Source organism: Ambystoma mexicanum, chromosome 4q, assembly GCF_040938575.1.
Source record: "Ambystoma mexicanum isolate Mex_15411 chromosome 4q, UKY_AmexF1_1, whole genome shotgun sequence".
Taxonomy (NCBI): Eukaryota; Metazoa; Chordata; class Amphibia; order Caudata; family Ambystomatidae; genus Ambystoma; species Ambystoma mexicanum.
The window spans coordinates 1,034,221,856-1,034,239,620 of record NC_090928.1 but is presented as its reverse complement, the minus strand read 5'-3'; the positions used below and the strand labels follow the sequence as shown (position 1 = coordinate 1,034,239,620).

The following is a 17,765-nucleotide window of genomic DNA, read 5'->3' as shown; positions in this document are numbered from 1 at the left end:
TGCAAAGGACCCCTGAGGTTGAAACACTTGTCTACATGTCTTCACTACACTAATAAAACAACATTGGGTTTTGAAAAACTATTGGTGTAGACATACCTTTTTTTGGTAATATTGCATGGTATTGGGGAACAAGCTACTCTCATATAAATAGTATGTTTCTCTTTGAGTTTTGCAGGAAGTTTTGAACGGACAACATCTAATTGGTGGTAATGTGCCATCCCCCAAATAAGGTATGCATATGCCTTAAACTAATGAGTAAGGAAAATAACGATTTTGGTTGACGCCAAGATCCTCACTCAAAATGTGAGCAGAATTTTTGAACGGGCACACGTCGCCCGGTGGGTGACCCAAAAAAAAAAAAAAAGGTATGCATCATCTATACTTATTTAATCAAGTTTTGTTTAATGAACATGGGACCGCCAATTTAACAGTAGTATTTCCCTGCAATCTTCCTCCCCTTGGAAATGAAAAATGCACGTTCGCATAGACAGTTCTTTTATCAATAAAATAGAAATAATTGAATCACTTTAAATATAAACAAATTACGCTCCTATACATTTCCAACTTCATTGAAGAATCATCAGCACTCTCGTTGCATCACTTTTATATGCTACATTTACATTAATGTAGACTTGTGAGGCATACACATCACCATCTGTAAATTTGATTTATCCAGAGAGCACCTCCACTATGTGTTGAAGAGTGTATGAGGACTCAGGAAAGAAATCCATTTTATAGGAAACCAGTTTAATTCAGAACATCCCTGCCTATCTTAGTCTCTCTGCTTCTTATTTATAGGAAAATAAACATTCCCCCACTCGATGGACATGTCAAAATGTCTAACAGCATTCTAGAAAACTCAACAAAAAGACAAGCTAGTTAACATTTTTCCATTTAAATCACCTACAGACATCAACATACATGCCTGGTAGATTCCCTTCAATGGTGCTTCTATTGCATTACCATGTAAAAGTGTACCTTTCTCATTTCAATGGGCAACTTAAAGGTGGGGAATTTGATAACATTTAATAACCCTTTCCCTTTTGTCTTTAGCAGTTCAGCACTAATAACAGGATTCTACCTGGTGATATGACCAGACATGTCTTCAATTACCTTATTATTATAGGCATCTATGCAATGAGATATCCTTTTGGCTCCCGGAATACTTATTCTGTGTTTGATAATTACACAGAGGTCTACGCAGGGGATCTCCCAATATAAACATCACAGGACCTGAGCTATCAACTCTATAATTCCAGAATCAGATACACTTCTGAAATATGCATCAATTTCTCGGGATGTATAGTCAATGTACCTACCCCAGCCCCTCAGGACTTTCACTAATAAAAATGGCTGGGATGTAATCTATTCCCTACAGAATATCATTTCTCTCAGGATTAGCTGCCCATAATATTATACTTACACGTGAATGTCATTTGTTTGTCTCACAGATAGGTGGACACTCTCTTAAGGACTGGTTCAATTTTCCCCTTTAAGAAGCAGGTGGACATCAGTCAGCAAGATCGGGTCAGCTTCCCTCACAGTCTGATCTCTCTCTTTCTGTATTTGGGCCTGTCTGCTGTCTCTTAAACTGAGGAAGGCCTGGAATACAACTTCCAGGTAGGCCTCTCTTGCACTGCAAATAATCCAAAATGTGTCCAATAAAAGGCAATCTATTACATTCTCCTTCCTGTTGTTATCAATTCTCCTTTCTCTCCTTCTTTCAGTGAGCCAGCAAGTGAGTCCGGAACCTATGGGTATGAACGTTTACATAGCAGAAACCACTCTGTTTAGAGGTGTGTATGATTTCTCTAATCTAATTGGCCAGTGTATGTGATTTGACAGTGTTCCAAAAGTAACATCACAGGAAACCAACCCCACTGCAATCATTGGGCATATTAATGAAGATAGCTGTCTAATGGGAGTGACTTCTAAACCCAGTTTCCTTTCATTCAATGTGATGTCATTTTGGAGATTATGGGCTTAAGACAAAACGAGACTGGTTACCCCTCCCTTATCACAAGACCATTTGTGGTTGCACTAATGTATGCTTCTCATCATTTCAGCATTTCAACCAACCGAAAGACAGTTATTGAAAAAATATCAATTTTATTCATTATTCTTAAAAATATCCTCCCAAAAATACATAACAAAACATTTATATCACATTTCATTCAAATAAACAATGATGGTCATAAATGATTGTGCCGTGGGGTTAGTAGGATATGACTAAAATGTTTATAACACATCACAACACAACACATCGCAGGAGGATAGCTCAGGGGCAATGTGCTCGCCTTGGAAGCAAGATGACACAGAGCAACACAGGTTCTATCCCTGAGTCCCCGCTTAGAAACATCTGGGTAGTAAGCACATTATAAATAACCTATCATAAATGCAGTTCTAATGCAGTTTTTAATTGTTGGAATTTAATCAGGTAACTGAGAACCACTATTCCTGAATTCTTTTACTCAAACCAGGATAATAGGAAAAATAGGTTTGCAATTCCAACATAAAAATGTCTACACATGTTTCAGCCCTTGCGTCATGATATGTTTTTTCCAAATGTTTTTGGATGGTTGTTGTTTGGGCCTTCTTCAGGACGAAACTGATTTGATGCATGAGATAATCAGTGCTACCCCAATTTTTTCACTCTGAAATACAAAAATTACAGAGAATAAAAAGAGCACTTAGGGCTCTGGAACAATTCGGTTGGATAACTACCAATTTAGGTATTGCCTGCAGTGCATCCTACTAAACTTAACTTGAGGCTTGTTGTGATGGGTAAAAGACTCAAACAAATGTGTTCTGTCTGACTGTGAGGCAATGATTTTTGTCAGGTGTACCCAAGTAACCATTAAGACTCTCAATTAATGAAAAGATTATTGCAGCCGAAAGGCTGTACAACATTACAGGCCCTGTTGCACTGACCTTATAAAGTTGAAGGCTTTCTTAATAGCATCCCTTGGTCGATACAGAGTGTTAGTGGGCAATAGTTGTTCCATATTTTTTGCTTCCTGAAAAATACAAAAAGGAAAGCTACGGTAATGTGCGCCGTGATACTACAATCACCATACTTGTGATTGCGAAATCATAATCAAAAAGTCTACTTTTTCTTGTTTTTTTTTTAATTTTGATTTTTCAATGGTTTTGGACAAAGGCGGCAATACATTATGACCGTGTCCTTTTTGTGTTACTCAGTAAAGATTTAATAATGCAGTTCTCACTTTTTACCGCAGTATGGTATACAAGCAGGCTATCATGCGGTCATGGCGTTGATGTAAAAGCTCCTGTCTAACAAACCCTCACATGTATCATTTCTTTCGTCCGACAAGATATCGTAATCAGGAAATGTATGGGTTCCAACTGGAAGTTCTACCAATGCATCACTATTGCAAGCATATTGGATTTCTGAATTGTGCTAAAGTATCAGATTGTTAGAACACTTACTAGAAAACTCCTGCTCCGTCGCACAACCTGCAAACTCTGAACACGATCTTTTCATTGCGCAGGGCAAACTAAGGTGTTTTAAACTAATTGAGCTACACCGCAGGGTGAACAGCCCAAGCTCATTGTATGTTAGCAGCCATCTTGGTTACGTCAGGGAGGGTACAGTAAATTAAAACCAAACACTCCCGTGGACAAATGACATAAAGAGGAATCAACACATATTGTTGCAGCCAATTACTTTTCACACATTATAAATAGCTTTTGCAAACATATTCAGAACAATTGTATAGCTATAATGGTGTCTGGTGTCAATGCCTTGACGGATAGTCACACTTCCTAATGCTGTCACCTTTATGAGATAGGGAAGGAAGGAGAGACGTGTTCTGACTGCGGCACATAGCACTGTAATGGCTGAACTCATGATACTGCTGCATTTAAATGAGTACTTTTTAGTTCTTTGCTAAATTACTTGGTCGTACTACAGATAGTTACTAGCCCTTTCTAGTTATTATGAAGGTGCCTGGACTGTTAGCGTACAAACAAACCCCATTCAGTACTTTTGTTTAGGCCATTCTTGACTGTGTCCAGTCTAAAGATCCATTTTTGTTCTGCCTTCCTTAATAGAAGGTCTCGGTCACCTCCTTTGCAGGTGCTTCAATGGAACATTTCTCAGGGTTTATGTTTTAGTCTCGTGAAATTTGCTACTAAAGGCTTGTCATCTACTTGATCGTTCATACGTGACCTATGTTCACGTATGCACTGTCTAACTTGCTGCTTAGTTTTCCTGATGTAAATTAAATTACGTGGGCATTTCATTCCATAAATTGCCCATTCGGTTTTACAGTTGGTAAATGACAAAAAGCGCCATGAAAGACCATACAGGTCAACTGTTTTCATATCTTTTGTTAATGGACATACCGAACATCTCTCACATTTGAAATGACCCACTACTGGGGTAAATCCCATAGTGTATTTTGTTGTCCACCTGTTTTTCTGTGATCTTCATAGGTGTGAACCAGGGTGCCAGGGTGTCTTGTAGGTTTTTTATGCCATTTAAAGGCAAATCTGGGTTTTGTTGGTGAAAAATCAGTGGTTTGTAATATGTGCTAGTTCTTTAAGATGGAGCTACTTAAATCATTGCTTATTGGGTTGTATGTGGTTACACAGGTTATTTTGTCTAGATTGATTTTTCCTTGTGTAGTTAGACACCGTTCAAATGGTGTATGTTGTGCTAATTTCTGAGCTCTATGTACTTTTTTTGTGAGGTAGCCTTGGTCATTGAGACGCTTTTTCAGATCTTTACTATGTCTCTCAAATTCAGTGGGCAATGTGCACTTTCTGCATACCCTAAGGAATTGTCCAGCTGGTAAGTTGTTTTTCAGGCTCATTTCATGGAAACTATCATATTGGAGTAATGCATTTTTATCAGTTGTTTTTTCTGAATAAATTAGTATTCAGTGTTCCCTGGTCCGATTTTTGGATCATGAGGTCTAAAAACGGCATGTAATTTGCGTCATAGACCATAGTGAAGTTAATGAACTGATCTTGTGTATTTAACCAAACCAGAAAAGCCTCCAGTTCTGTGACTCTGTCATTCCAAACAACAACAAAAAACGTAATCAATGTACCAGTGCCACCCACTAATCATAGTCCTGAATGGATTATTTTCATTGTACATGGACTTGTGTTCGAAGTGATCCATAAACAAATTGACTATCTCAGGAGAAAAAGTGGCCCCCATGCTAGTTTGGTGTTTCTGATTGTAATATTGTTCCTCAAAAGAAAAAGAAAAATCTCTGTGAAAGCGATCTAATACATTAGAGAACAAATGCTTTTGGAACTGTATTGAGCATTTCTACCCGTTTGTCTAGGTATCCTTTCATTACTATGGCACTTTCCATTTGCGTGATACTTGTGTATAAAGCCTCTACATCGAGTGAATCTAGGAGGTCCTCCTGACAAATTTTCATCCGTGCCAAGATGCTGATCATTTCCATAGTGTCTTTCATGAAGGATCTTATCTCTCTTACAAAGGTTCTTCAGAAGAAATTAGTATAGATGGATCGTGGTTCCAAAATGGACCCTGTTGCAGATACAATGGGTGTACAGAGAGGGCACCTGCTACTCTTATGAATCTGGAGAAGAATGTAAAATGCCAGAGTGGTAGGATTGGATTTGGTGAGAAAGGTTTGTTCATCCATATCAATTTAACCTTCTAAGAAAGCAGAAGTGGTGAGGCTGGTTATTTCTGCCTTAAGTCTCTTTGTCAGATTACTATCCAATTTTCTGTAGAGCTGGGGATTAATGAGACGTTTACATACCTCTTGTCTATATGCCTTTCACAACCATAGCACTATACCACCTCCCTTATCTGCTAGTTTATTCCACGGTTGTGGTTATTTTGTAGGTTCCCCGAGAACAGAAAATCGTCAAGTCCCCATTTTTGAACCCATTTGGGAGATTATGACATTAAACAATTGTAACTTTTTAAAACATGATATTCCTCAAATATGATCATGTTACTAATCAGTACACCAGATTGTGCTCACTCATGTGCGTCGTACGATGTGACTCTCATTTTATGCGATGTGTGAAAGACTTGCTACACATTTTGGCTTTTTACACACTAATACTTTTACACAAAGATTCAATTTCCAGATCAGAGTAACTGGCTCTTTGGCATGGTCAATGGGATATATGAACCATTAAAACAAGCGGTTTCTGCTTGCAAATATCCATATTTGTCCGAATTCAGAGGTTTGCCAGGTGACCAGTGCATGTATCAGACAGGAGATCAGCAGGGTGGAGGAAGAGAGAAGGCAGAAGCAAAGCTGAAGGGCTTGAGGTGCTCCAAAACCGGAGATGGTTCTGCTCAAGTTTCAGAGAGGCAGGGAGACTGTTCGAGAGGGAGGCACCAGCCGGAGAAAGAGATCTGACCCCAACTCATTGCTTGGAGAAGTGACTGACCCTCAAGGAGTTGGAGGTGGAGGAGCAAAATGCTTGAGTATTAAGATATTTCAGTAGAGAGAGTTGAAGGTATTGCATTCCCAGGTCCAAGAATGTTAGGACCACGGCCAGCTCTTGGTCTATATGGCATAAAAGGAGAAGAAAACACCCTCACAACATTTCAAGTCTTCAAGATGGCCGCTGGTTGTTTTCCTTTTTGAAACTTTAAGTAGTTTCCAAGATGGCACCCAAAATTCTGGGAGTTCACCATCAAGTACTGTACTTAAGGAACAATGAGCTGTAAAGTAACTGTGTCACTATTTTTGTTGAAGCCCTGATGCTGTTTTGATACCCGCTCTCTTCCCCTGTACCGCTTGGCATTCTCTTCTTCCTTGCCTTGGTTCCCTGGAGCTTCTCTGATTCCCTTCCCGGCTCACCCTCTTAATTCTGGTTCTCCCTCCTTGTCTATCTTCCTTTGGCTGTTCCCTCTCCACCCATGGCTCCCTCGGCTCTCAGCTGTCATTGCGGCTCTTTCCGCTCTCAGGTGGCATCACGGCTGATTATCTCTGCTTGCAGCAGCCACTTCAGACTTGGATTCCTTTTAGCTTCTGCTACTGATTCCTTGCCCTTGGAATACACCTCCCAGGAGCTACACGGACAAGAATACTGGGTTTTTGTCCCCTTCACAGGGTTTTCTTCCCAATTTGGGGGATTGGCCCTCGCTGTTTCCTTTGTTGCCCAATTTGCTGCAGTGCTCATAGGAATCAGTGAGAGATGGCCCTGCAACTGCCAACCATTCTACCTGAGGACTCCCCTTATTCGGACAACAGGTCAGTTTATTCCACCTTACCAGTTGGTCCTAATACAGAAAGTCTCGTGGACAATGCAGAGGGTCTTGAACTTGATCCTTGCCGCCACTGGGAGCCAATGAAGAGATTTCAGTGCTGGAGAGATACAATCACTGCGCTTGAGGCCAAGAACAAGTCTTGCAGTCCTGTTCTAGATAGGTTGTAGAGTTGAGGCAGGTACATTTAGAAAGAGGCTGTTGCAGTAGTCCAGTATAGATAGCACCAGAGCTCTGGTCACAGTGAGCTTCTGGGAGAAAGTGAGGAAAGAAAGACGACCTCTGAGGACGTGAAGCTGGTAGTTTGACTTCTGAGAGACATCAGAGATCTGAGGAGAGAAGGAGAGTGAGGAGTCGAAGATGATCCCAGGGTTCTTAGTCTCGCAGGTAGGAGCAGGAAGAGGGCCCAGAGTGGGAGGCCAGAGAGTGACAGGAAAGGAAGGTGCTGGTGAGCCGATGAGGAGGATCTCTGTTTTACTGGCATTAAGGCAGAGATCATTGGTGGCACACCACTCCTAGATTGCGGACAGACAATCATGGATGAGAGAGTCAGAAGAGGTGACTGAGGGTAGCCTGAAAGTGAGCTGAGTGCAACCGCATAGCACTGAAAGTTGGAGCAGAGAGCAGGTATGCGGTGGGAGAGAGGTGCTAGTTATTGGTTGAACAGCCAAGGAGAAGGATTAGACCCCTTGGAAACACCACAGGTAGAGAGAGAGAGATAGAGGAGAGGAAGGAACCAAGTTGAACCTGGGAGGGTCGGTCACAGAGAAATTAGGTCACCCAGGCCAGGGCCTGATTAGTGATTCACAGGTTATCATGGAGCCGGTTGAGCAGGATTGCATGGTTGACAGCAGAGAACAACCTAGTGTTAGTCTAATGTGGGCTGGGACACATGCACTGCTGTCACATTTCCCCACCCACATGGTGTGCTTTTGTACTCACCTGGTTCTGGTTGGCTTCCTGCTCCCGCCTCGACTGCTCTGATTCCGTCTATCCCTTGAAGGAAGCTTGTCTCTGTCTCCTCCTAGGGGATAAGGTGCAGTGGCTCTAATGTGCCTCCTCCAGTGGCAGTTTTCTGATGGGAATGAGTGGCAAGGAGACTGTGGACATGCACCTTGAGGTCATTCTACCTCTTCCTGCAGTTTTTCACATCCTGCTGCACAGTGGCCACTGCCACTACCTTGTCTCTTATGTCGGCCCGTATTTTGTTATTTTGGTAGACAGATGTTTTGTGCTGATTTGCCCCAAACAGATCATCACTATTGGCCACCATCTCATCTGCCAATACTGAACTTGGGTTTGTGGACCCTGAATTTCGGCACCCTGATCTTTCCCTTGTCTCCTGGTATGATTCCGCTAGGTTTGGCAGCAGGATAGGAAAGTAAAAAGGTGGATTGAAGATGAATTGTGCTATTAAAGATGGCCACCGCTGAGCTTCCCGTTTGTGAAAATACTCTATTTCCACCAAGTGGTAATTCCACTGGCTGAATTAACACTCAGTTTTCCTACTGTAATGGTAATTCTGCTGACATTTTCCAGATGTAACACTGTAAGTTGATTTTTGGTGGAATTACTGTTACCGCTGATGGTTTGTGCACCCTCCCATCAATGTGTGATATGGTGGTAATTCCACCGGACACCATGGCAGTAACGATAATTCAGCTGGATGGAATTACCACCCAACTTGCCACCCTACTTGGAACGAGGGACATGGTATACTCTTCCCCAAACCCCTCATCTCTTGCCGAGTGCAATTTCATCCTTTTTGATCCTCCAAATAGCTTTTTCAGCACTTTTCATTTTCGCATTACCCCTGTATTATCCTGGTTATCGCTTGCATCGAGCAAAAAAAAAAGGATGCTTTCCGTTTCTGAAAAGTCTCTCTGCTTCAAAGCACCATGACAGATATAGCTACAGATATGGGGGCAAGGGTCACCTCCTTCCCCGTCAAATATTTTTAAAACTCCTTGATGGAATAACCTCAAACCTGTCCCGAAAATGAAGTCAACGCTTCATGGCCAAGTTGTTTTTTTTTTGGTCCCAATCCGCCCAGTAATTTTTGCACCTCGGCTTTACCAATTTTGTATTTTTTCTCTATGGGAAAATTAATGGAAATAGGCCGAAAACAGTGTTTTTTTGATTTTGTAATAATTTTTTAATTTTTTAACAAATCCTTCTTAAAATGTCCGGTCTAGGGGATGTGGGGCATGACAAACCTTTTGTTTGGAAAATATAAGCCATTCCATCCTGAAAGTCAAAAGTTATTTGCATAGATTTCCTATGACTCAAGGCTATCTCCTTAACTATGGGGCGGCTATCACCGCCCTATAATGTTTGTACAGTAGTAAAACAATGATAATCAGAACAGATAGAAATAGAAACATGTTGAATTTTGATTGTTAGGAAAATGCTAATTGTAGAATTTTGAATTTGCTATTGTGCTTATTATAGCATTAGTATACACATGTATTGTTTCTAAAAAACGCATGTAAAACAAAGTACATGCTCTTATGCATTGTGATATATTATACGTTTGTCAAGTATGGGTATTATAAAATAATTATTAATGCAACATATTGAAACAGATAGAAAAGAAATGAAGATTAGAAATTGAAGATTTCCTTTCAGACATGTAATTGTATTTATATTCCGTTCATGTAATTCTTTTGTAAATTAATTATGACTTTTTATTCCAATTTAACAGATGACCTTCCAAAGGAAATCCATCTTTACATACTGTACCATTTTTTGTTGTATTCATTTTTGTATGTACTTCAAATTGTGCACCATATACTAAATTTAAAGAAATTAAAACAGATTAAAATGTACTTTGAAAATATGTATATATATTTGAGGTAAAAGAAAATAATCATAAACGTTGAAAATGTAATTAATGTAATCAGTGCTTTTAACAATCAAGTCATACATGATGCTATGGCTATGTTTGATGTCATCAGTAATGTGATATCAAGTATTTAGTGCTGTCACCAGTGATGTAATCATTGATGTAATCGCTGATGTTATCATTGTGGTCATACACTTTGCAACAGGGGGTGAGTAGTTAAGGTAGATTTGAATTGAATTGTCTGCTGAATTTCCAGGATTGTGTTGCAATAAATCTTCACCTTAACGTCTCTTTAACTAAGGTTTTTTCACAGAATATATACATAGGTATGGGCACTAAGGCAAAAATGACCCTAGTACACAAAACATCAAATTTGGGTTGGTGTTACAATGCAATGGCATCAGCACTATGGAAAACCTAAAATGCATTGGAAGAGCATGTTTTTTGCACAAGAAACTGTTTGCCTTAGTGCTAATACCATGCAAAATTGCATTTGTAATGGTGCAAAGGTTTTTTAAAATAGCCCCAATTATTATTGCAATAAGGCAATGTTTGCTCTGGTGCTAACAACGCGCAACTTTGTATTTGCACTTTAATGTGGCCCCTGATGGAGATGTCTGTGGGAGAAGAAATATTTTGTTCTTACAAAGTCAACTGACCACTGTGAAAGAAGACTGTTTTCACTGTTCTCTATCTAAAATTAACATCAGGCAAGAGAGCATTGATCGACCAAAAGGCCAAAATCTGGGAAAATCTAGGTGTTTTGTCTGATTAGAATTTGCATTTCCCATATTTCCCATCCATGCTCAAGTCAAGCAAGCAATAAGGCCATGAATTAGTCCTCCCGAGGCTGAATACCACCTACGCTCTACTGCCTCAGTCCAATGTTCTCTAGCACCCCTGACTCGATGAGACTATGGCCCTCATTACAACACCGGCGCTAAACCATGGCGCTATTAGCACCATGGTTGGTGCCAGTGTTGTAACGAGTCCGCCATGGTGAAATGGGGAAATACCGCCCCATTCCAAGGTTGGTGGGGCGGTATTTCCCCATTTCACCATGGCCCTTCCCCATTCCCATTTTTGCCCCATAGGGCTCAATGGAAATAGGGAAGGCGGCAATTACGGTACTGCAAATTGTGGTACCGTAATTGCCTGCGAGGTCCCTTCGTGGGTCCCTACTTTAAAGGCTTGTCCAGACCAGCCGTTCAGGTCGGGTCCCGCAAAGGGACCTCGTAGTAAGGCGCTAAGTGGTTAACGGCGCTGCAGCCTTTTACGGCGCTGTTAACCACTTAGCGCCTGGGTCGTAATGAGGCCCTATGTTTTTGCAATATAATTTCAGATCTATTACCACCATCATGTCGAGTTACCCAGCCATCCGCCATAAACCATTGACCTGCGTCCAGGAAAATGGGCCCGTTGACACCTAAAACAGAGCCTGAGTTTCAAGGCCCCTCCGACCGAGCGAACATAACATACCCACACCAACAGGTTAATCTGACTCGGATCTCCTCTAACACGAACGACCAGGACAGACACGGCACGCACTTTGGGCTCTGAAAGTAATCTGAATCTGTGGCCCCTACCAGTAAGCACAGTCACTCATCACACAATCCAAAATGCTCACTCTGCACTTTGCACCAACAAACAATAGAGCACAGCTACACCCTCGACCAATTCCAGCATAGATGCACAAATACCTACACTATTCCATGAACACCTCAACAGCCTGATAGAACGCAGCTATACCCCATGAAGAAATCGGCCTAGGTGCACACATAAATCTCTTACACTGGCCCCCGGCAGCCAGAATGCAGACTCGGAGACCAACTACCTTTTTGCTCACATTCCACTGATCTCTCACAACCACTGCACCGCACATTTTATTAGAGTGCAGCCACCAACGTGCCATCCGTACTGGCTGCACACATACTGAGTGCACCCAAGCACTATAGACTACCCCACTCTCTCCAATGTTCTGGACTATGGTCCCTAAGGGCGTTCATCCCACAAGCGCTTTGAGATCATACCAAAGGTATATAAGGCGCTATACAAATGCACAATAACAATATTGTCCCAAACCAGCACTGGCCATGTATGAAGGATAAAAACTGGGGACATTTCTGAAATTAGAGCTAGGAAAACATACTCTGAATTTAAATAGTTCCCATAGCCATTTGTGCCCCACCAGAAGACACAGCGTTTTTTTCCCTACCATATAGTATATGTTTATTGATGTTGACTTAATTTGGGCTGAACAAACTAAATGATGATACGAAAAAAAAATGTCAAACATTGGTGTGCTTACATTGTTTCTTGGGAAAGAGCAGTTGGATTACCCTCATATCAATATGTATTGTTTGGGGAGGAAAGATAGATCAGGGGCAACAGCACAGCAACACAGGTACGAATCCCAATTATAATAACAATTATAATTACATTGAGCAGAGTAAATAATAATAGCAACAACATTAAAAGCATTGTGTGCCCTGATGCTTGCGTTTAAACAAATAACCCATGTCATGTACTGTATTTGATGAGAAATTCAATTCAAGCCTGCTATATAGTGCATATGTGTTTGAGGCGACAGATTTATCGCGGCAAGCCACAGCCAAGCCCCTGCTAAATGTTGGTGGATGCAACTCAACTGACCACTATGAAATAGTGTTTTAAGCGGATTGCACCCCGAAAATAAAAATTGGGTAAAAGAGCATTGGTTGATGAAAGATGACCAAATGGAGAGAATGTATTTACTGGCTGGCTCATAATTCAATTCTGGAGTGTGAATCTCATACCAGCTATTGTCATGTAACATGGATGCAACTTGAGGAATTTCCGAAACTATACTTATGAGCACATTCTTTGGATTCAGCCAGTTTCCCTAGTCCAACAATGTTATGCCCGAATGGGCGTGCAATACTTTAATTAGCTACTGTACAGTAATGCACGGATTCATTTTTGCATTTACTTGTTTTACATTTTTTTACAAAATCTTTCTCTTGGCTTATGTTTTAAGGGAGTTTTGATTGTGAATCCATGATTTTGTGAGATTAAAATTCTCCCCTTTCTGTGCTTGTTTCTTTAAAATCCTCTTTTTTCCGTTTTTCTGTTTATTCTCGACTTAGTTTATCTTCCAGCTCTAGACCTTCGAAGAACTTGGCTGTTGCTACTGTCAATGTTACACGGATTCATTGTCGCTGGCATTAAGTGACAGAAACCAATTAACTGACCGGGTTAAAAATATAGCTAATGGAGGCATCAATGAAGTAGAGTTGTATCTTGGAGACAAATATTTTGAATACCCACATATTAATATTTATATTAATAATGAGAGCATACATTTAAAATAAGCCTTTCTCAGTGCATTTGTTCAATGATGAAATATAACGCCAGTGTCAAGGCTCGAACCCAGCACTCACGGCTGCTTGATTCCCTTGTGTGGATGTTCAAACCTTGAATCCACCAAACCTCTCCCTGTGACACATGTCTGAACACGTATGTTTCTGGGCATTGAGAGCCTGTGAGCGTTGCAAACAGGGCATGCATGTGGCAGAACTTTCACAATTGTTGAATGACAAGAAGACACCAAGTAGTGAGACGCTAGGAAGCACCTCACATGGCAATGCTGCTCGCATGTCACACCAAAATGGTGGCCACTAAAAGATTCATTTGTATGATGAAAAAAGGGTATTCTGCCGAAATATCACTCTCAACTACAATAAAGGGAAGAGGAGAATATCTCACATTATTTTTTTAAAAAAATGTTTTGGTAATCTTTAGAGCAATATATTTTTAAAATATGTAATGAGTGAATAGGGACATCTCTAATATATCACTGATATGTTTTATTTTGTCTTCATTATTAAGTATAATTAAAATGCGATATCGACACTTTTGTCTTGGTCTTCAATTCATCATTCTTGTATTTCCTTATTTGCGATGCTGCATTTTCACACAATGCTGGTTTCACATAGCACAGTTAATATAGCAGCAGTAATGCATAGCAACATCAGGGGTGTTTCTAAAATGCTTTTCACCTCTTTGTGCCAGGCCTTTTGGACAGGCCTTTTGGACACGGTGCATCTCACGCTCAAATTCCCTGTTAGTTGCGCTGAGAGGACCTGTTACATGTTCACCTTGACGTACACAGGTCATAGCTGTGTAATTTTCCACATTTGCACAGCAGAGTGCAAAGGTACAATGCAGCAACGTGTCATGAACCCTTGCACGCCACACACTGCTCAAATCAAAATAAGTACATGTTGATTGCCATGCGCGCATGGCAGGCAGAGTTTCAATACATTGCTATAGAGTCCTGCTCATTTGTGCTTGTGTAAAAAGCAGGAGAACTCCATAGGCAGGGGCGTTGCTAGGGGGGGCTAAGGGGGCTATAGCCCCTGGTCTTTTGGTTGTAGCCCAGGTTAGAATCTCAGGAGCTACAGCCAAAAGACTAGCTAGCCCCCAGTCCCAACAGTTCCGACATCAGCGTAGCCCCGGGTCTTTTCCAGACCTAGCAACTCCCCTGTCCATAGGAATCCACGGCATTGATGCCAGCTTGAAAATACATGCTGGCGCAAATGCTGGAGTATTTGTTTGGCAAAGCGGAAGTGTGAGGCATGATTGTAATTTACGATACGTGCCTCTTCTCCGACATATAAATAGTTTCAAATGAGTCATGAAGTAAATTGAATGCGTAACAGTCTGAAGCAAGACTTGTACGGATTGGATTTACTTCATGATCTAATGAAACTGAGATCCTGCTGGCTGCCTCACTGTGCCGTATTTCTGACTTATGAGAGGGTGGGGGGGGGATCGGCACGTGTTTTTTTAAAGTAGGGTGACATGATAATGATCGATGTGGGGACGTTGGTGTAATTGTGGTTCAGAGAGCATGTATCTGACTCTGAGGTAGTGACAATGAGTAAGCCGGCCTATGTTTTAGACAGCAGACAAATGAGCGGAACTCCACAGTCTGAGCCATGTAATTGTTAAATCATCATTTTTGTTGTCGAAAGGATGTGCCTTGCCGCAAGCAAAGCAGTATAATTAAAGTGTTCACTGGCACTGATTTGAAAAACAGTGCTAGAAAGCTGACATGACCAACTTGGCTTTTGAAAAAAATGGCTGTTCTTCTGCTTAAGTCAATAAAGTTGTGACTTCAAAGCTCCTTCACTGTTCACAGACATGCATGACACACTCGCCAGTGGAGTTGGTGACCAACTCGTGTGGTGCATAAACAATAAGAAATAAAACCAAAATTGTACGTCTCACATTATCAAGTTCCTTGGAAGCACATTTGAGCCACATTGTGATAACAAGATACTTGAAGCACCTCTTCCCGCTCCAATACCTACAGCTTCCAAAAGCGTTCTCACTAAGGAATGACACACTTTACAAGGCATTGTTGACAATGTGTTCAGCTCTCTATGCACTGAAAGCAGCATTATGCCGCCAACTCTGTGGGTGGACTGACCGCGCTTGGCAAGAGCTGTTCGTTCATGCTTTCTGCGATTCATTTGAACACTTTTAGCCCTTCTCCATTCGTGCCCAGCTTGGGGTGGGTGCCTAAGCTGGAACCATTCAGTAACTTCATAACTAAGTATGTTTGGATAATTGGTGCATTTATCAAGCATCTATGGCACTGCATATTTATTCCTCAGTCCAGTACCATACAAATAGTATAGCATTAAACTGCTTCCAGGGCAATAGTGACATTTGAGAGGAGCTCCACATTTTATAAATCCATCTCACTCAGAAGAAATGTGATCAGGGACAGAATGTTATGTTGTGTTATGTTATGCTTTGTTATTGTGTGATTTATACCACGCACCGCTGCCATTTTCATGGTCTCCAGGCACTCTGGCAGATCTGAAAAAGAAGTAGGACTTGGGGGGATTAGTAAGTGGGATGCGGAGGGAAAGCACAAGAGAGCTTTGTGCTGTTGGTGGCGTCAGTTCGGAGAGACCAGGCACTGTGTGCTGGATTTGCTTTTTGTTTCTAAGGGGTTGTTAGTGTTGAGTTGGGTGTTTCAGACTGTGTGCAGTTTGTGGTGCTTTCACGTTTCTGCTGAAGTAGAGGTGTGTGTATTTTTGTTGGGTGGTTGAGGGTTAGTAGGATAATGGAAACTTTTTAGTAGGGTTAGTGATGATATTGGTTTGTGTAACTCTCGGTGAGGGTTATGTTGAGTTAGCTGGCAGAGTATCCATCTATGGTGTGGTGGTTTGCTTAAGCATACTTTATTTAACTGACGTATCCTGGTTTTGGTGTATACAATTTTGATTGCTTTTGGTGTTTGTGTTATGGTTTGCTGTTTCTTTTCTATGGTATTTTCTGCTTAGATGGGTGAGAAGTTAAAGAGCCTTTTTTTGTAGTTTTGTGAATTTTAGGTGTTCTTCGGTTGGTGATATTTCCTTAGGGAGTGAGTTCCAAAGTTTTGAAGCGATGACAATGCTGATCCACCCAATTTCAACTTTGAATATTGTTTTGGTTTGAAGTGATTAGCATTGCTGGACCTCAATGTTCGGTTAGATTTGTAAATGGATATTTGTTCCTGTATGGATTCAGCTCCTTAGCCATTGATTGCTCTGTGGGTTATGCAGAGTGCTTTGAAGAACATTTTGCACATAGCCAGTGTAATATTCTCCGTCCTGGTGTATTGTGTTCTCTCTTAGTGACTCTAAGGAGTAGTCTTGCTGCTGCATTCTGTATTTGCTGTAGTTTTTTGATGAGGTAGTCTGCCATTCCGTGATTGATGCTGTTGGCGTAGTTCTTTTCTTGACATGATGACAGAGATGACGCTGAGTGTTTTGTGTGGGAAGGTGAAGAATGATAGCATATGCTTGATTGTGTGTGGGTGGAAGAAGCACTACTTTACAACTGCATTGACTTGTGGCTCAAGTGTTAAGTCAGTGTCCATTAATATACCAAGGTTTTTGGATACTTTGGGAGGTTTTGCTTGTTTTTCCATTTCAGTGATGTGGTGTTGGTTTGAAGGGCTGTTTGGTGTTATTTTGAATTCTTTTTTTGTCCAGGTTGAGTTTCAGGCTGTTGGTGCTCATCCATGTGTTTATTTCTGTGAGTCAGTTGGTAAGGGTTTGGTGAGGTTCTCCATTAGTGTTGATTTTGTAGATGAGTTGTGTGTCATTTGCATAGTTTTAGCAAGTGAGTCCTTTTTTTGATGAGTTTGATGAGTGGAGTCATGTAAATGTTGAAAAGTAGTGGTGAGGGTGTGGGGTCTTATGGAACTCTGCAAGTTGTTGTGCGGGGTGCTGAGATGAAGGGGTTTAGCCACGCTGTTTCCATTCTTTCTGTCAGGGAGGATTTTTACCATAGTAAAATATTAAAACCGTATTGCTGATTCCTATTTGACCAAGTCTTGATTAGGGTTTTGTGGTAGACAGTTTCAAAAGTTGCTGATAGGTCTAGCAGTTTGTTTGTTTTGTTTGTTTTATTTTTATTTATATAGCGCACAACAGTCCGAGGACATCGTGGCACTTGTTACAAGACAATACTTAGTTACAGAGTAAGGAGGCATGCATTTGTTACATAATGAGCATATTGAGAAGGGACAACAATATATATATATAGGTTACAATATAGTTATATTACATTTGAGTTTATATTACAATATACATGACAGGAATAGAGGAGGAATTCGCAGTGCTAGTTGAGGAAAGTGGT

General features: G+C 41.0%; 1 pseudogene; it reads left to right on the top strand.

The window, feature by feature from the left end:
* The first annotated feature begins 238 nt into the window (after positions 1–238).
* On the top strand, positions 239–338 carry LOC138468592 (U12 minor spliceosomal RNA; annotated as a pseudogene).
* The last annotated feature ends 17,427 nt before the right edge of the window (positions 339–17,765 follow it).